Source organism: Ambystoma mexicanum, chromosome 5p, assembly GCF_040938575.1.
Source record: "Ambystoma mexicanum isolate Mex_15411 chromosome 5p, UKY_AmexF1_1, whole genome shotgun sequence".
NCBI lineage: Eukaryota > Metazoa > Chordata > Amphibia > Caudata > Ambystomatidae > Ambystoma > Ambystoma mexicanum.
Window position 1 is genome coordinate 536,752,609 of NC_090930.1, and position 17,466 is coordinate 536,770,074.

A 17,466-nucleotide genomic window follows, 5' to 3' on the forward strand; every position below is an offset into this window, starting at 1 on the left:
ACCCTGTGTGACTCTAAAGCTTACCCACATATTGCAAATTATTCTAAAGGGAATTAAATGCAAGTTTTGTCGGGAATGACAATCTCCTTCCCAATAGATCAGAGTAAGACCCGTGTAGTGAAAATGGAACCTCAAGAGTGAACAAATGGTAGCTCCATGGAGAATTGGTCATGGCTGTTCCAAATGCTAGGTGGCAAAACGAGGGAGGATAGTGTTCAGGCTGGATTTTTCACGTCTGCTCATGGAATACCTGTGGTTTTCAGCATTTGCTTAACCCAGGGGATTTGTTTGAGAAACTAAGTAAGTATGACCTTATCCTCTTACAAGAAATATTTTTGCGAGAGAATGTCTCACTGGATGGTTACTATAGCTGCAAGCAAATAGCAATTAAAGGTACATCGGGCCGCCCGAAGGGAGGGTTATTGATAGCGGCAAGAGCTGATACTGTTACAGTATGGAAGCATTGTAAAGTTCGATGTATGGTGTTCTGGCAGGGGGTGCAGTAATGAAGGAAGATGGGCATCATTTGCTAATAATTGACGTATATTGTAATTATGCAGAAAAGTCCCAGGTTTTTATGATGGATCACAAAGCTGCCATTCTGACTGCATGGTTGGAGTTACGTGTACACTAGGGTCCATAATAATAGCTGGTGATTTGAATGACAATTGTTTAAATCCCCTAAAAATTCCTTGGCTCCAAAAACATAAGAATGCTAATAACTCAATGAAAGTAGTTCATGACCTGAAATGGAAAGAATGGTCCAAATTCTTTGACAGTTGAAATCTTTGTGTGATCTCGGGAAACCATCAAAAAGGTGAATATTGTGAGAACACATGGAAAAGTGGGACTTGTACATCCATTATTGATTTTATAATTGTTTCTGAGAATGTGTGGGCGCTACACAATCACTTTATAATAAGTGGTGAATTCCCAAGTGATAACATGAGATAGGGAGCCAATTTGTCTAAGCTTAGCCAGTCATCATGCAGGGAAAAAATATGGCTGTTTGGTGTTTGCTGGCAAAAAAACTCAATTATTTCGACACATAGGGACATCTGTGACTTTAACATGAGAATTTGGGGTTAAATTGTTGGATGTGTAGTAAAAAGGAGTAGTAAAAAGGTGTGCATGTACGGTCCAATATCTTCCGATCTTCACAAAAAATGTTTTAGTCCTGAGAAAATTGAAAGAGAATCCAAGAAGTACTCCTTATAAGGACATCCAGTATTATAAAAGAAGGTACAGGAATGATGTTAGAAGAAAAAAATGGCTGGGTGCAGTAAGCCCTCTGATGGAAAGCCAATTGAAGAAGCTAAAACAATACTATAAAAATAAAGTTCAATCTATTCAGGCATGGACATATCAAATGGATGGGGAAAAGATGCTCTGCTGTATTATGGCTATAGGGGAAATAAACTGCTGGAAATTATTAAAATCAAAGATGAATTACAATGCTTTACCCAATCAAATCCCATCCTGGGATCCAATAGGGTGTAGCACTTCATGAAATGATATGAACAATCTGAAGATTCCTTACTAGATTGGGAAAGTTTGAAGGAAGAAACCTGAAGCTTGAATTCAACAGCGAGTCAAATCGAAAATATCATAAAACGCAATAGTAAGTGAAGGGCACCAGGTCCAAATGTTCTTTGTAAAAAAGTAATTAAAGGAGATCCCGAAATGTAGGCAGGAATTTTCTGCAGCCTCTTTCAGTGTATTATTTCTTTTTTTTTTTAAACGCTGACTTGTAAAGTAGCACACATAGTACCTATTTTTAAAAATGGTGAGAGGGATTTTCCTTTAAATTATAGGCTTATTGCCTTAATAGACGCAGACTCAAATATTTTTGTATCTGTAGTGCTATGTCACTTAAAGAGTTGGTGAATGAAAAGGGTATCTTAAAGCACAACCAAATGGGTTTCCGAATGGTGTGGGCACAACAGTAGCATGATGGGTGTTAAACCACATGAAGCCCCTTGCCTGTGAAGGCATGCTAAAGGTGGTGTTTGCAGTAACAGTGGATCTCTCCCTTGCCTTCAATCGAGTAAATAGAGACAAATTGTGGCTAAAATTACAGAAATTGGTACTGCCGGTGGGCTTGTTAACTATACTCAGTCATCTTCATGAAAGCTCAGTATTGAAGGTAAAATTAAACGGAGAAGGAATACTTTCTGCCTTTATTGCGACTAACCGTGGCGTTCGTCAGGGCTTTTTTTTAGCCCCCTTTTTTAAAATGATGTGGTTAATTAAATATGGCTGATTTGGGGCAGCATTTGAAGTCTGTGTAATTTCGAGCCCCAGCTGTGTTAAGGACAAAACATATTGGCTAACATATGCTGACAACATTATTATGATGGACTGTACAAAGATGGGAACTCAAAGATGAATTTACAGTTTTAATATTTATAGTCAAAAAAGGTTTAACAATAAATGTATAGATAACTCATTTATTAGTCCTGACGGCAGGTAAAAGAACAACCAAAAGTAATTGGTGGTTAGAAAGCGGGAAAGTGAAACAGGTAGACAGCATGAAATATCTTGGTTTTAGTCTTTTTGTTAACCCTGGAAAAATAATGATTATGGAAGATTTTTATGACAAAGCTTTATTAGCAGTTGCACGAATGAACATTCTTAATTATAGTTATGGAACGTTTTCTATCATTCCTCTTTCAAATTTTAAAAAGCAAAAGTCATTCCTACTTTGACTGAGTTCAAATACATCATAGTCTGCTTGGTGAGGATTTTAGACATCTTGAAAGTTTTATATGGAAAAGAGTTTTAAGGCTTCCAATGTCAATACCTATAAGTGTAATTATATTTGAATTGGGGTTGTTGTCATTGGAAGCACATATTTTAAAGAAGAATGTTTTACTGTGTCATTAATTTGAAACACCTCCAGAAAACTGTTTGTGGACTTTAAGGAAAAGGACTCAAAATTGAAGAATATTCTTCTTATTAAAAAAATGGATAAATTGGAAGAATGGGGCTTATGTGGAAACTCCCTGTGTGAAAACCCAGGAGCTTATAAGCAACGTCTGGGGCTTACAGATTGGTATCACACTTGTGACACTGTGGGTGGGTATGATCGTTATAATAGACTAATGACAGGCCATAAACGGTTAGGCGTGTGTGCGCAATGTCTTTGCCATTACACAACATGGAAAGTTGGATATACTTTACTGAGGTGTAAGTTGGATATCCTACCCACAAGGGTAAATTGCCTCAGATGGAAGAAGTTTTACCACGTGTCAGATAAGTGCAGATTTTGCTTATAAAACGGTGAGACGTTGCATCCTTTATTAATTGAATGTGAGGCCAATTGAATGTATCAGAGACCAATTTGTTTTGAAAAATACATTCATTGGGCTGGGTGTAATACGGGTCCCTCTGCATGGAATTTGTGCTGGTGAACCTTGCCATACCAATTAAGTAAGGTCTTGTTTCAATTCCTGGGTATGATACATTTGGTGCATTAGAAGAAAACGAAATGGTTTGTAAATGCTTGAGTATGAAACAATTAATGAGCAGGAATTAGTGATCTAGTGTCACACATTTGGTTTAGGTTGTAAGAAAGGTGAATTTATTGGGATTTAGTAATATATAAATGTTGTAAGGTTTTATGATGGTAATTTTATGTAGAAATGCATTAATGTAATAATACATTCTTGTTATTATGATGATTTGTGTAAGGTTTTATTCTGATATAAAACTGAATGCACAATAAATAGAAGAAAAAAAAAGAAAATAACTGGTTCTGGCCAATAGGATTTGGGGAAGGACTAGACAGCTGACAGTGGGAAATGATCATCATTACTCCTCAACTCTTCCTCGTCCCAGTGTTTTTGGGATGTGACCAAATATTTCCACTACACTTCCTCCATAGGTGGAAGAGGGAAGGCACCACAATGGGCCATTAAATTGTTGAAAATGGGGGATTCATCCTGAAAGGGAATGGGGCATACCGCTCACCTGATGAAGTCAGAATGTCTCCCTGGAGTTTGTCTCCCCCATGTGATCCTCTCCCATACAGCCAGGGTCAGGATCAGGTAGCAGATGCCGTCCTCTGGCCACATGAGAGGAGGGCACCACCAGGAAAACAGTGATGACTCCATTGGATTCATCACATACCATTACCCTTATGACCGGGCTTCCGGCATAAGGGCTACTTCTTAGTTTATACATTGGGGCTTCCTCTGGGAGAATGGCTTTTCCTTCAAATTTAGTCTCCTGTTCCAAAAGGGGGTGTTCTGGCACCAATCCTTCTTTCCCCTGGTGTCAATAGGGGATAACAAATCTATAGAGTTATTAACATTCCCTAAAGTGTTCCCGTCCTTAGGGAGACAGAGCAGGGGTTATGTCACAAGGGAGTTAAATGATTCCTTTGGGTGGGTAGTCTAGCCTTGTGCCTTCTTATTCCCATTTGAGCCACCTGTGATATCCATGATCAAAATAGGGAACATCACTCCCTATAACTAGTTGGACCAGAAGCCCTTGGATTATGGCTACCACAATATATAGCTATTTTCCCAAGATAGTGATGGGGATTCGTTTTTGGGGTGTCTCTCAAGGTGGCCTTGAACACAACCCATTCTCTCTTTTCTGGTCTGCTTCCATCTCTGCGGAAGCAAGTCTGCTCTTATTTTACACCCCTTACTCATAGTGTCCAATCAGGCCCAAATAGTTTTTCCTGGTAGGAACTCTATAGGTAGTTTTGGTCCCGTGTATAGGAAAACATGGGCCTCTCTCCTGTTCTGATTTTTCTTCCCTTTTGGGAGAGATTTCTCCAGGTTTCTTCCCCTCTCTGCTAGCATCTCACCCTCTCGGGTATAGAGGATAATTGCATAGGACAGTTCAACTTGACTGAAATATTTTAGCAATGGTGTAGTGAAGATATCAATTTTATTCAAGGGGCAATGCCTCGCCTGATGACCATACTGCCCACAAGAGAAACATACTTTCTGATCTAAGGGAGCAAAATGGGGTTAGGATAGATTGTATTTCTTTGGTTTCACCACCTTTTCATCGGATATCAAAACTTAGCCCACTACCTTTAGGACTATCAGGTGTCTCTAGTCCTTGTAGACCACTGAGTGGTGTCCCTGGGGTGGATTATATTTGTTCCTCCTGGTCTAAAGGGCAATGCTGTAGATGAAATACACATTTTTCCCATGATGGATTCAGCCTGTCTCCAATGGGAGATGATGGTCTAACGTTCTTTGGGGAATATAATGAAGTGACCGTAATTTTGGGAGTGTTACAATTTTCAGTTTTTAAGGAAAGAGGGATCTCTTTGTGTTATTCGGGTATATCAGGTGCTCTTCTCTCTAGTCTGATCGTAACTAGAGTCAGAGTTTTTCTCTGCCTCCAGCTTCGAGCTATCCAAAAAAGATTCTTGGTCTCACCTGCCATCAGGTTGCTTCTCTGAGTTCTCTCCATCTCCCTTCCTAGAATTCAGTTGGGACAGGGGTTCCTAGAGAGTTTTGTATGCCTACCAGAAGTCCTACCAGGTCACCCCTCTTAATTTGTATCATTTTGTAAGACAAGTTTAAGAAGGTAATTTCTATCTCCTCCCCACTGGACATGAGAGGCAACACCTTTAACCTCCCCTTTCATCTAGTTTCACCCATGAGCATAAGATATATAACTAAGCTGGCAGGGATTTCCACATTAAGATGTTGTCCCTACTGGGAATTTGGTATTTGTGGAGAAAGAAAAGGTTATAGGTTTTACCCTCCACAATTGTCCTAGTGGGAAAATGACCTGGGGATCAATGGGATATGCACCTAGAAGTATTTGATCCACAACTCTTGGATTCAGCAAAATCCTTAGGTTTTACCATTGACAGCAGCCTTTCCTTCCAGAAACACATAGTCAAGAAGGCCCTAATGGACTTGTTCCAAATCTTTTTCCTTCGCAAAATCAAACCCTTCATCTCTCTGCAGGACTTCTGGACCATAGTGCAGGCCCTTGTGGTCTTGCACATTGATGGGGATTAAACCCTCCTGATGAGGCTCCCAGCTGCTACCTTGGCTCCCCTAAAAGCAGTCCATCACACTGCAGCACGTCTTGTTATGAGTGAATTTTGACTGAATCATCCCACCCTACGCAAACTACATTGGCTTCCTCTCCAGGCAAGGATACTGTTCATGACTACATATATCATCTACAATGTAGTCCCAAGTAGCACCAGTGCACCTGTTGGCTAAGCCCCACATATCTGGGTTCAGACGCTACTTGCACAGCAAAGCAACCATCCTGCTTGAATTACAACTCATCCACAAAGAGAGGACCCACAAAAAATCTGTCTTTTGTCACATACCCACACTCTGGAACTTGATCCCGGTATCGTCTTGAATGCCCCATAATTCTTCAATTTCACAAATCTCTCAAAACATAGCCTTTTAAAAATCACATGACGAAGAATTATTACCAATGGACACACATATTGATGCATAGACCTCAACTCACAATACTGCGCTACTGTTAAAAGCAGCTATGGTTTTGGGAAGGGTGGGGAATCAGCACCAACGACAATTCAGAGGTTGAAACCTTCAAAGGGCTGAAATTCCCACCCCTTATAGGTTGCGACGTGACGGCAAAAAAGGATGGTCTTTTAGAAGAGCAACCTCCATTGGGCAAGATTGAGACATATAACCTAACTTTCTAGCTCTTAGAGAAACTAGGCAACAGAATTCCCTCCAGCTCATTGGCTGTATCTGAATCATGAAGTGGACAGTACAATGGCCTGGGGAGGAGGGATTTTTTGTATGTATACATCCTCACTAAAAGTCACATTGTATCCATGTTCCACTATTCACAGGGTGACCTTATTAGTGCCTAAATTTCATCAGATGATTTAACTAACATTCATATGTTTTCTATCTACTGTCCCCTAAATGTTGTAAAGATTGTATCTAGTTCCTAGAAATAATGCTTCCTGCTATTCGTGAGATTTACTAAATTATCATCATTGGCAATTTAAACTTGGAATTTAATAACCTCACAGATACTTACGCAGAAAAAGCCTTTGAGCCTCTTAAAATGTTTGATTTTTTACAAGCTGTGCCTTTTGCTACTATTAATAGCTAATAATAACACCTTAGATTGGTTTCTTACATGGAATGTCATGCCCCATGAAATCTAGGGCTCAGCAAGAGTGTGGCGGGTTTGCATGATTTAAAGTTATGCAACCTTGTCAGTTATTCCCCCTTTTTGGAATCCCATGGGACTCCATAGAAATTGGAAATCACCTCATGTGGTAATTGCTTTGCATGGATGACATTTTCAGAACACAAAACCAGGTGGTTTTTAGAGAGTTTCATTTGAAAACCCTGAATTTGGTGGTGCAGTAAAAGTGGCAGTAACCCTGTTACTACCACTTATTTACCTCAACGCCAAACTCTAAATGAGGACCTTTGTAAGCTAACATAAGCTAACTTATGTAGTTATAACAGGAAAGGGAGAAAAAACATCTCTCCAATATGCACACTGCTAAAAATATTTAGACACACTTTATACAAATATTTTTATGGAACACAACCTTTGCGTTACAAACAGATAGATACATGGTCCTATCTCCAAATTCCTCCTACTCGCCCATCCCTGACTGTCTATCCGCACGCATTCTTCTTGACCTCTCTTGTGCTTTTGATATGGTAAACCACTACATCCTGATCACCCTTCTCCGTGATACCCTAGATATCACAGATCAGGCTCTGGCATGGATCGCCTCTTTTCTCTCTGACTGGCCATCCCAGGTGGAACTCGGGCCCTTTCTCTCCTTTATCACTCTCTCTACTTGTGGTATCAGGGCCGGTCTTTGTGTCAGGCAGAGCAGGCAGCTGCCTGAGGTGTCAGCCTCTAGGGGGCGCCAGCAGTCTGACTCCTCCAATGCTGCAGTGCATCATTTAATGTTATTTTAATAAACTGTACTACTGTACATAAAAGCAAAGTGCTGCAATGACAATACAAAATCATAAGACTCAGTCAGTAAGTGAGAGAGCAGAGCACTGCATAATGCCAGCCAGTCTGCTGTCAGGGCACCTGGGGTCTGAAAGCCCAGGATGCTTGCTTTTATGATCCTCTAGTAAACGCAACATTTCTTGCTTAAGTTCCAATCGCCAGGTTGGTCAGGCTTAACCCATCCGTTGCTGAGTGCTCTGCTGACTGGCTGACGGCAGACACACACACGTGTGCACTACACAGTGCACAGCAGCATGCAGTAGTACAGTGAGTGTAGTGACACTGACCACCGAACTGCATGCACAACCCAAACTGATTAAAGGTACGTGGGCACTGGGCAGCCCAATTTCATTTACGTAGAGAACACTTTGGTCTTGTACAAACAGCATCAAACGGTTGGGCAGCTTATGGGGTTGGCGCCCTTGGGTGTAATCCTCAACAAGCAGCTGGACTCAATTAAACCCGGCCTTCCGGACAATGACACGTCCCCCACTGCTTTGCTTCATCTCCCGACCCGGCAACGCTGCAAATGGCACACAACCGTACATTGAGCGGCTGGCAGCGCCTAGAGGCCATTCTGTGTTAGGCAAATACATGCAGGAATTAGTGCCACCCACAGATACAGGATAGGAATAGGTGCCTAGGTGATGCCATGTCACTAGGCACCCATTGTCTGATGATTTATTTTCTATAAATCACAATTTAGCAAGAACATAAGTCGGACTTCTTCAAGTGCAGTAACCAAGGCAAATCTCAGAATGTATCTTAAATTAAAGTCCATGACCAAGAAGTGGTACACTGTGAGTCTTCTGGTCACCCTAATTCAAGGTCCACTACGCCATCTTAAAGGCATGATGAGTTGATGCACCTGCTGCAAGGATCAGCATGCAATCTGCATACCTCAGATTCATATAGCTTCAGTGAGTTAGCTCAAGGGGATGCGTTGCACTGCAGCCGAAATCCCCTCTGTGCACCTGTGAGTCAAAGATTTGAATACTGCTTTGCTGTCATGGCTTAGTGGGTTAGGCTGCTGCGATTTGTGTAGTACCTACAAGTTACGGATTCAATCCTTTGCTCATGGGACAGTTCAGTGAGTTGTGCGGCTGCAAGCTGGTGCTGATATGAGTAGACACTCTACAGGACAAAGGATCTTAGATAAATAGCTCGAGAAGTGAAGCTGCTGCAGTACATGAGCAAACTGTGAGGCAAAGGTTGTCTCATCTTGGTAACAGTCCAAGCCTGCTCCCTGCCCCAATGAGTATAGGCATGTGAATGAATGCACCTGCTGCAAATATTACTATGCAATCTACAAGTACAATGCTTGAATCCTGCTTGGCAATGATAGCTTAGCGGGTTACTACTGCAATCAACCTGCAGTTCACGGGTTACTACTGCAATCAACCTGCAGTTCATGCGTGCTGAGTCAGTTCGTGGGTTGAGCTGCTGCTGCAGTCACAGGTGAAAAGCCTGCTTGGTGGAAATACCTGCATTGATTAAGCTCATGCGACCCACATCAACATGCATGTAAGTGGGTTCAATCCGTCTTGTACTTGTGTGTAGGGCAATGCTGGAAGTGCAAGCCCAACATGCTAGTGTGGGACAGGTTGTTTTTGTCAAAGTAGGCCAGGTTTATGAGTTACTTTGCTGTGCAGCTAGATGTTTTGGCAGTGTTACGGTTCAAATATAGTCCAAAATACCCACAACAATCTCAGAAAAAAGGAGCAAACTGACTTTATTAACTGGAGTACCCTTTTAATTGTGGTCCAAACCAATGTAAGGCCCTGGGTTCAATTCTTCTTTATAAGAGAGCTCAGCATTTTCTCATGTTGAGATCCTTACACAAGTATTTCTTAGCACTACAGACCCAAAGGCCTCAGAGCGCTCAAATAACATAAGACATTATTATCCCACATAGGGTACTCATTTTATCGACCTCCGAAGGATGAAAGGCTGAGTTGACCCTGCTGGGACCCTGCTGGGATTCGAACCTGCCACAGCAGGCTGCACGCACAGATATCAGGGCGAGTGCTGCTATCTGACTGGTTAAAATCCCGAAGAAGTCCATTTGGTCGCTAGAGAGGGCAACATGGAATTGGAGAAGGTAAAAACATGTGGAGCCAGATTACAGAACCTTTGCCCCAGTGCATGTGCAATTGTGCACGGTGTTAGCACTAGAGCAAACATGGCTCTAGAGCAAAAGAAGTATTCTTTCAATGTATTTTTGCACCCGGACAAAGTTTGTCCAAGTTCTAATAAACAATGTTATTGCCCTAGTGAAAACATATAATCCTTTCAGTGCATTTTTGCACCAGGACAAAGCTTGCCGCAGTATTAGCACTAGGGCACATTTTCCCTTTTGCAAACATGCATTGAAAGAATACTTTTTGATATGTGTATTTCAATACTTTTTTTGCAGATGGCCAATTTTTGACCTAGTGCTAATACTGTGCAAGATTTACAGTAACGCAAGGCTGTAATTGTGTGAAGGAATGTAGGGTATAGAGAGTACATTCTTACAGTTATAGCAGTCCAAGCTCAAGGTTGGTGTGACAGGGTTGTCAGCAACACAGTTTCAAATTTCTGAGGAGTTGGGTATGCTTCAATAGTGAGATAGTTCAGTGGGTTCAGTACCCACTGCCGAGATGTGGCTGTAGTCTGCAAATCAGAAGTACTAATCCCAACACATACAGCTCAGCCTCTCATCATTGTGAAGAAGCTAAAATGAGGACCATTCAGTCAGGCAATAACATCAACTATTGTTCCAGCGCCAAAGGGCCTTGCAGTATGTTCGCTGTGCAATACAAATGGTGATTACAGCTGCGCAGTAATGTCGATGCCCCTTTACAATGAACAACTCCAAGACCGCTCGTCCAATTTTTCATGGTCCTGGCTGTACTTTTCGTCAAAATGTTACCAATTTCTGTCAAGCTTTCTCTGCTTTTTTCAGTCCTACCATTCAATTGGATGTCATATCTGCCCTCAAACCCTACCCCAAGATTGTCTAAGGTTTTGGGGTCACAGTGACCCCTCAGTGTGCTATTTTGTTTAAGAAGCTCTTTATGTTATAAAATGGCATTGCATTGCATGGGGACAAATGAAGGAGCGCTGACAAATTTGACAACCTTTTAGTGAAATTGGAAATGTTATTCAAGCCAAAGCTGTCTATAAACTATTAAACAACATTGGTTTCGAACCGAACATTGTAACATTCACTTACTGTACAATGCAAAACGCGTGAGTGGAAAGACTTTTGACTGCTCTGGTCGGAAGAGCAGGTGTGCACTGAGCTCAGGTCTGACCATGTGTTAGTTATGTTAATATGGTGTGCCAAAACTAAGCTAATTCAGCAGCATTTTTCTTGAGTATAATTATACACTGTGGTTCTTTATCCCACTTATGAAAAAATGTGATATTTTATACGACTTTTTATAACTTCATAAAGACCTCCATGCCATATGCTACCTGTGCATGCATTGCAGCGCGTCACCACAGAGCCCTCAAGGAATGCTTTTAGAGTTCAGAATGGGTTGTGTTAATGCCCGCCCTCGTTTCCAAAGAGTAACAATTAGGAGACAGCTCCAGAGCAGGGGTCAATCACATTTGCAGGAGACATGTCCCAGGCCAGCCTAGGGAAACTCCAACAAGCAATGGCAATGCCAACAGTTTGGGCTTTTGTGTAGGCATGGGAAAGGCACTTGCGAGGCACAACCGTAGTGGTATTAACTACCCATTGTTGGTAGCAGGTGCAAAATGGTGTGAGTACCTGGGCATCTAATAGTAGTGGCTAGTAAAAGCTTAAAACCTATGCACAAGCCAAAAATGTTGGCTTTACCAATGCTTGTTTTAAACAGGACTTGAGTGGCTTTGCCAAGCCTTGTTTTTAAAAGGACCTCACTGGAAAGGAAACACATAGTGCTTATAAATCGAGTGGCTGTATTTCCATCTAGTTCTTTATTGAGTTCCCCTATTTATAACATTTGTAACATACAATTTTTGTTATTGTCATTTCGGGGAGGGGCGCTAATAATGCTTCCCGCCTGAAGTGCAATCTGGTCTAAGACCGACCCTGTGTGGTATCACCGAGGGATCTAACCTTTCCCCCTGTGTTTCAATATCTACATGGCCCCCTTGGCCGACAGGATCTCTCCCTTTATCTCTAACTTTCAGTGTTATACGGATGGCACCCAGCTCTCTTTCAGGCTACCCTCAGCCTCCTCCTCCTCCTCACTCATCCCTGACTGTCTATCCGCAATTCAGGCTTGGTGTGCTGCTAACGATCTATGCCTGAATGACAGTAAAACAGAGATTGTCCTCATTGGGACCCCTGCTCCCGCTTTCCTACTTTCACACTGGCCTGCCTCCCTTGGTTCTGCACAATCACCTACCAATGCGGCAATAAATCTCAGTGTCATCTTTGACTCCACTCTCTCCTTCTCTTCTCACATCTCAGACATCTCCTAAAGGTCCAACTACCAACTGCACCTCCTCAGAGGTAGTCTACCTTTTCTCACTTTCCTCCAGGTGCTCATCACCACGAGAGCCCTGGTTCTCTCTAGGTTGGACTATTGCAAGAGCCTCTTTCTCAATCTTCCTACTTCTACTCTCAGTCTTCTACAACTCATCCATAACAGAACCGGGAGACTTATCCTTGGCCTGAAGCCCTGGGACCACATCTCTCTGGTGCTGAAATTCCTCCACTGGAACCCCGTGGCAGCAAGGATCAAATCCAAGAGCCTCTGCATTATCCACAAGGCTTTCTGGGGCGGGGCCCACACTATCTACAACTCTCTCTTCCTAAATACTCTCCCTCTAGAGCCCTCTGCTCGTCCTCCTCCACCTGTCTGCTGGTGAGCATCCTTCACAAACAGAGATTTGGGGGCAGATCTTTATCCTCTGCAGGTGCTTCCCTATGGAACAGTCTCCCTGCCTCTCTCCATCTTGAGCCGGAGCACCTTAAGTTCCAAAAACTCCTCAAGACCTTCCTTTGCTCTTTCTCCTTCTCTCTCCGCTGCTAACCTCCCATTTTTTCTCTCCACACTCCTTCTCCTCCCCAACCCTGTTCAGTTTTTTGCTCACTGGTTGCCTGGTTCAGCTCCATAGCCAACAGGTGCCAGGCTCCCCCGCCAGTCCTTTGCACTTGCCTCCGGCCTGCTGCACTTTATTCAACATTACTGAACTTTCAGCTTCGGCTCCTTGAGCGGGGCAACTTCTCTGCACTTAACCCAGGGCCCTGCTGGACCGAACTCTTTGTCCCCCCCCCACTCTCCACTCCGTCTCTGCACCTCTGTGAGTACATATGCATGACCGAAATGTACTAGGACCAGTTAGTGTGTCTGTCCTGCCCCCCCACACCATTTTCCATCCCCCAGCCCCTAGTTTGGTCTCAACTGTACCACTTCATGCAGTTGCACTAGGAGAAATGTTGTCAGACTGAGTATGCTAGTTTTTCTGTTTAAATCATTCAGACTATTCAAGGCCTAAGAATAATTACTGTATTAACTTGTTCCCTTCCCACCTTGAAGCGCTTTGAAGCACTTCACCTGTGTATAAGCGCTATATAAAATAACAATAAATAAATAAGTAAAAGAAAGTTTGAATATATTGTGTGGCACATTACAAAGTATTGTTTCTTATTATCGCATATTACTATGAGCTAGTGAAAGGTCAGCCAACACCAAGTGAGCTCTGATGTACAAACAATATATAAAGACTCTGGCACATGTTTGTGAATGTTGGGCCCCAAAGTGGGAGCCCCTTTATGACAGCTCGAAAACAAGGGGCACACACCTAAAGATGTCACATGCAAGGAGGAAGAGAAAAGGCAAGAAAGAGAAGAGGGGGAGAATGAGACATAAGGAATAAAAGTATATAGGTCATTAAAAGGCCCATAGGGAATCGCAGTTCAGTACAGCAAGACAAACGTATACAACAGGTAATATTGAGACAAAAAGGTCATTCTAAGAAGATCAAATTACAAAGAAAATAATTCCACACCTTCACCTCTTAAGGTTGTATATCAATTAGCCAAACCTTAGTCTAGTCTGAAGTACACCCCTTCATAATAGGGGTGTTGTAATGTCCTTAAATTATTTTTTGTATTATTATCTTACTTTATCTTTATGCCAAATTTGTATGGCGCGTAACGCTAGGCACCAAGTAGTCCCAACTGCATTTGGGCGCAGATAGAAAAAAGTTCATAACTAAAAGAAGAATATGAGGTTATATAAAAAGATCTGCTTTAAAGTTTTTTGAAAAGTCACATGGGATTTCAAAGAGCAAAGATAGAGCGGGAGGTGTTCCATAAACAGAGACCCAGCACTGTGACCCATTTATCTCCTCTAGTTAGCCAGAGCGAAGTATAGATATGTGGAATGAAGAAGACACTCTATGAAGTAAGGTGTAAAGATGTGCTCTTAGTGGAGAAGAACTCACAGACACCAGGTAGGGTAGTGAACTCTTTTACTTAAGCCCATCTTGACAAGGTAACATAGCAGGTAAGTTATCAGGCAATTTTAAGGGAAGACATAGGAAACATCCACCGGCTCCCACTCTCACAGGCTGTCACCATCAACTGACATCCATGGAATAATCAGGGGCCCTCACAAGTCAACATTCTCAAGATCAGCATTCCATCAGGCATTCCAACCAGCTTGCATTCACAAAGCACTGGGCAGAGAGACACAAGACACAACACAGCTCCATACTTAACACAGACATAGTGAAATAGGGTACAGAACAGAGCACACAGGGGAACCATCTGAGAAAGTGACCTGGAGTCTGACATATTCACCAACACTCCAAATCCCACTTAGACAAGAAGCAAAAACTCCCACAACTTCGCGCTCCATTCCGCCATAAGAACAAGGAACCATGCTCCCAACAAACCATCAACCCCTCGACGTCCTACAACAAGAGCAGGCAAACTCCCAATTACAACCCAAAGACCACGCATATGAGTCATGCAGCGGGACACACCAATCAATGGAACCAGCCCCAAAACCACAACTCACCACGAAATCCATAAATCCACAAGCTACAACCCCTTCACCACACTACCAACAAGCTACAGTGCACTGAAAGAACTGTCACCCCCAACAAACCGTAAACGGCCAAAAACACTAACCAACAACATACACTCCAGAACACAGGGCATCAGGTACCCACACCAATGCACCATTGGAAAGAGAGGACCCCCCCCTTGAGGGTACTGGGTGTGCAACTCAGTGTCTTCAAAATCACAAACAGGTAACCCTCCCAGGAAAACATCCCACAAACCTCTGGGTGTCAAACACCCCACCACCACAAGAGGCACAGGTTCATAACTCACAAAGTGCTGGGGGTCCAACACCATGGGCAGCCCGTGGCTAGGTCAGACACTCCAGCGGACACTGAACCACACAACACAACAGTCAGGTAGAGCCCATTGGCGGACACAGCACTGCTTAACAAATACACAGGGGTTGGGCCACCACAAACACAGCAAGTGATTTGCTAGGCCACAAGCTGAGTTTTGAATAATAAGACACATAACATATAGCATCATCACACAAACATAGGTAAATGTGCCCACTGGAACGTGGTAAACAAGAGATTCCTACTCTAATCGAGTCCATTCACAGCTAAACAACTGAAATAAACACAACTCTTCAATACTATCATAGGCCTCACATGACAATTGGCAACAAGGATAAAAACAATTCCCATCCTGCTCTACAATGCCCAGCAAACAAAGGATCAAGTCATAACATAGCTTCGAACAGAATCCCAAACAGTTTTGAAATAAATCATGGAAAGTGAGATGAGGAAATCCCCATAACAACACGTACAACATCATTTCAACAAGGATGGAGACATTGCACAGTGATGGCAGCCATCCGACACTGCGCTCCTGCTGGATGGCAGAATAAAATTCCACAGTACCACTTTGCCACCGCACGCCACAGCACCTCTTTGCTACAGTACCTTTTGACGCAGAATAAAATTCCACAGTACCACTTTGCCACCGCACGCAACAGCACCTCTTTGCTACAGTAACTTTTGACTCAGCATTAACCAGCGAATTCTCTTCGTATCCCGCAGTGCCTTTCCCAACACAGTACCTCGACTGCTGCCCCAAAGTGCGGATGGCAGGTAGAGTGCACGTTGTGCTTTGGGGGACCTCAGCACTGTCATCTCTGCACTTGCGCACCTCACTCTGTGATGGAGGCGACGTGAGCCCACGCAGAAGGGTTCTTTTCTTGCCACCTATCCAAACATCCTTAGTGATGCTCTGTGCTGCACGTACCCAACGTTCGTAAACGTCATGCACGGTGCTCCAAAACTGCTCCCCACCGCCTCAGCACACCAGCTACTTGGAAACGTTGGTCCTCTCTTCAGTGCTGCACATTAATGCTGCTAAAGTCGCTTCTCTGGTAAGCGGCCCACACATTTGCTTCTCTCCTTGCTCTGTTACAGGTGCTTGACATCATATGCCTTGAACTCCGTTGGTGGGAGAGTGGCTGAACCAGGTCCCTAAGGCTGTCACAGCAGCATTCTCCTTTCTTCTCTTTGTCTCTCCCAGGCTGCAAAAGCTGCCAGTTTTATGTCTCTCCCAGGCCATTGGAGCAACCTCTCGATGCCCTGCCAACACAGGATGGCACACTGTGGGTACAGGGCCCAAATTGTAATGTCCTCTCCCAGACGGTCTTGGCAGCTGCCTTCTTTATGTACTGCCAAGACAGATCGGCCCAACCCCTCACCACAGGGCCCTTTACAGATTGTCTGCCCCTTGCAGACATGCTCACGCCCCAGGCTGCCCATTGAGAGCCGTGGCTGCTCCAGTAAATGAAACAGGATTTAGCTCACCTTTATTGGGGTGGGGGCCAGTGGATGTCTCCTCTCCTTGTCTTCACGCTTCCTTTCCTTCTCCAGGTGCTGCTCCCCTCGACCAGCTGCTGCAGGTTCCTGGCTCTTCCCTCCAGGCCAGCTCGATGCCACAGTAAAAATGTGCTCTTAGTGGTGAAAAACTCAGAGACACCAGGTAGGGAAGTGAATTATTTAAGTCCAAGTTGACAAGGTAACGTAGCAGGTAAGTTATCAGGTACGTTAAAGGGAAGCTACCTTACAAACTCTTAGCTTTAACTGACATCCATGGAATATTCAGGGGCACTCACACATCAACATTCCCCACATCAGCATTCCATCAGGCATTACATCTAGCTTGCATTCACACAGCACTGGGCAGGGAGACTCAAAACACAATATAAGGCTTGATTTTCTGTATAAAAAACTGTGGTGCCAGTGCATGGATGCATTTAAAGACCAAACACAGAACCTAGTCATCGAAACTGGGGCAAGAATGGGTAACTGGGGAGAGACTGGGTAAATTGCAAATGTGCCTAACAGCCACATTTTTTAGTAATTATAAAATAATAACTTGGTAATCCTACAAAGCGTTAAGTTGTGCATTCATCAGGGTGTCGGCAGCACACTGTCATATTGTGCTCCCTGGCTAGAATAGGG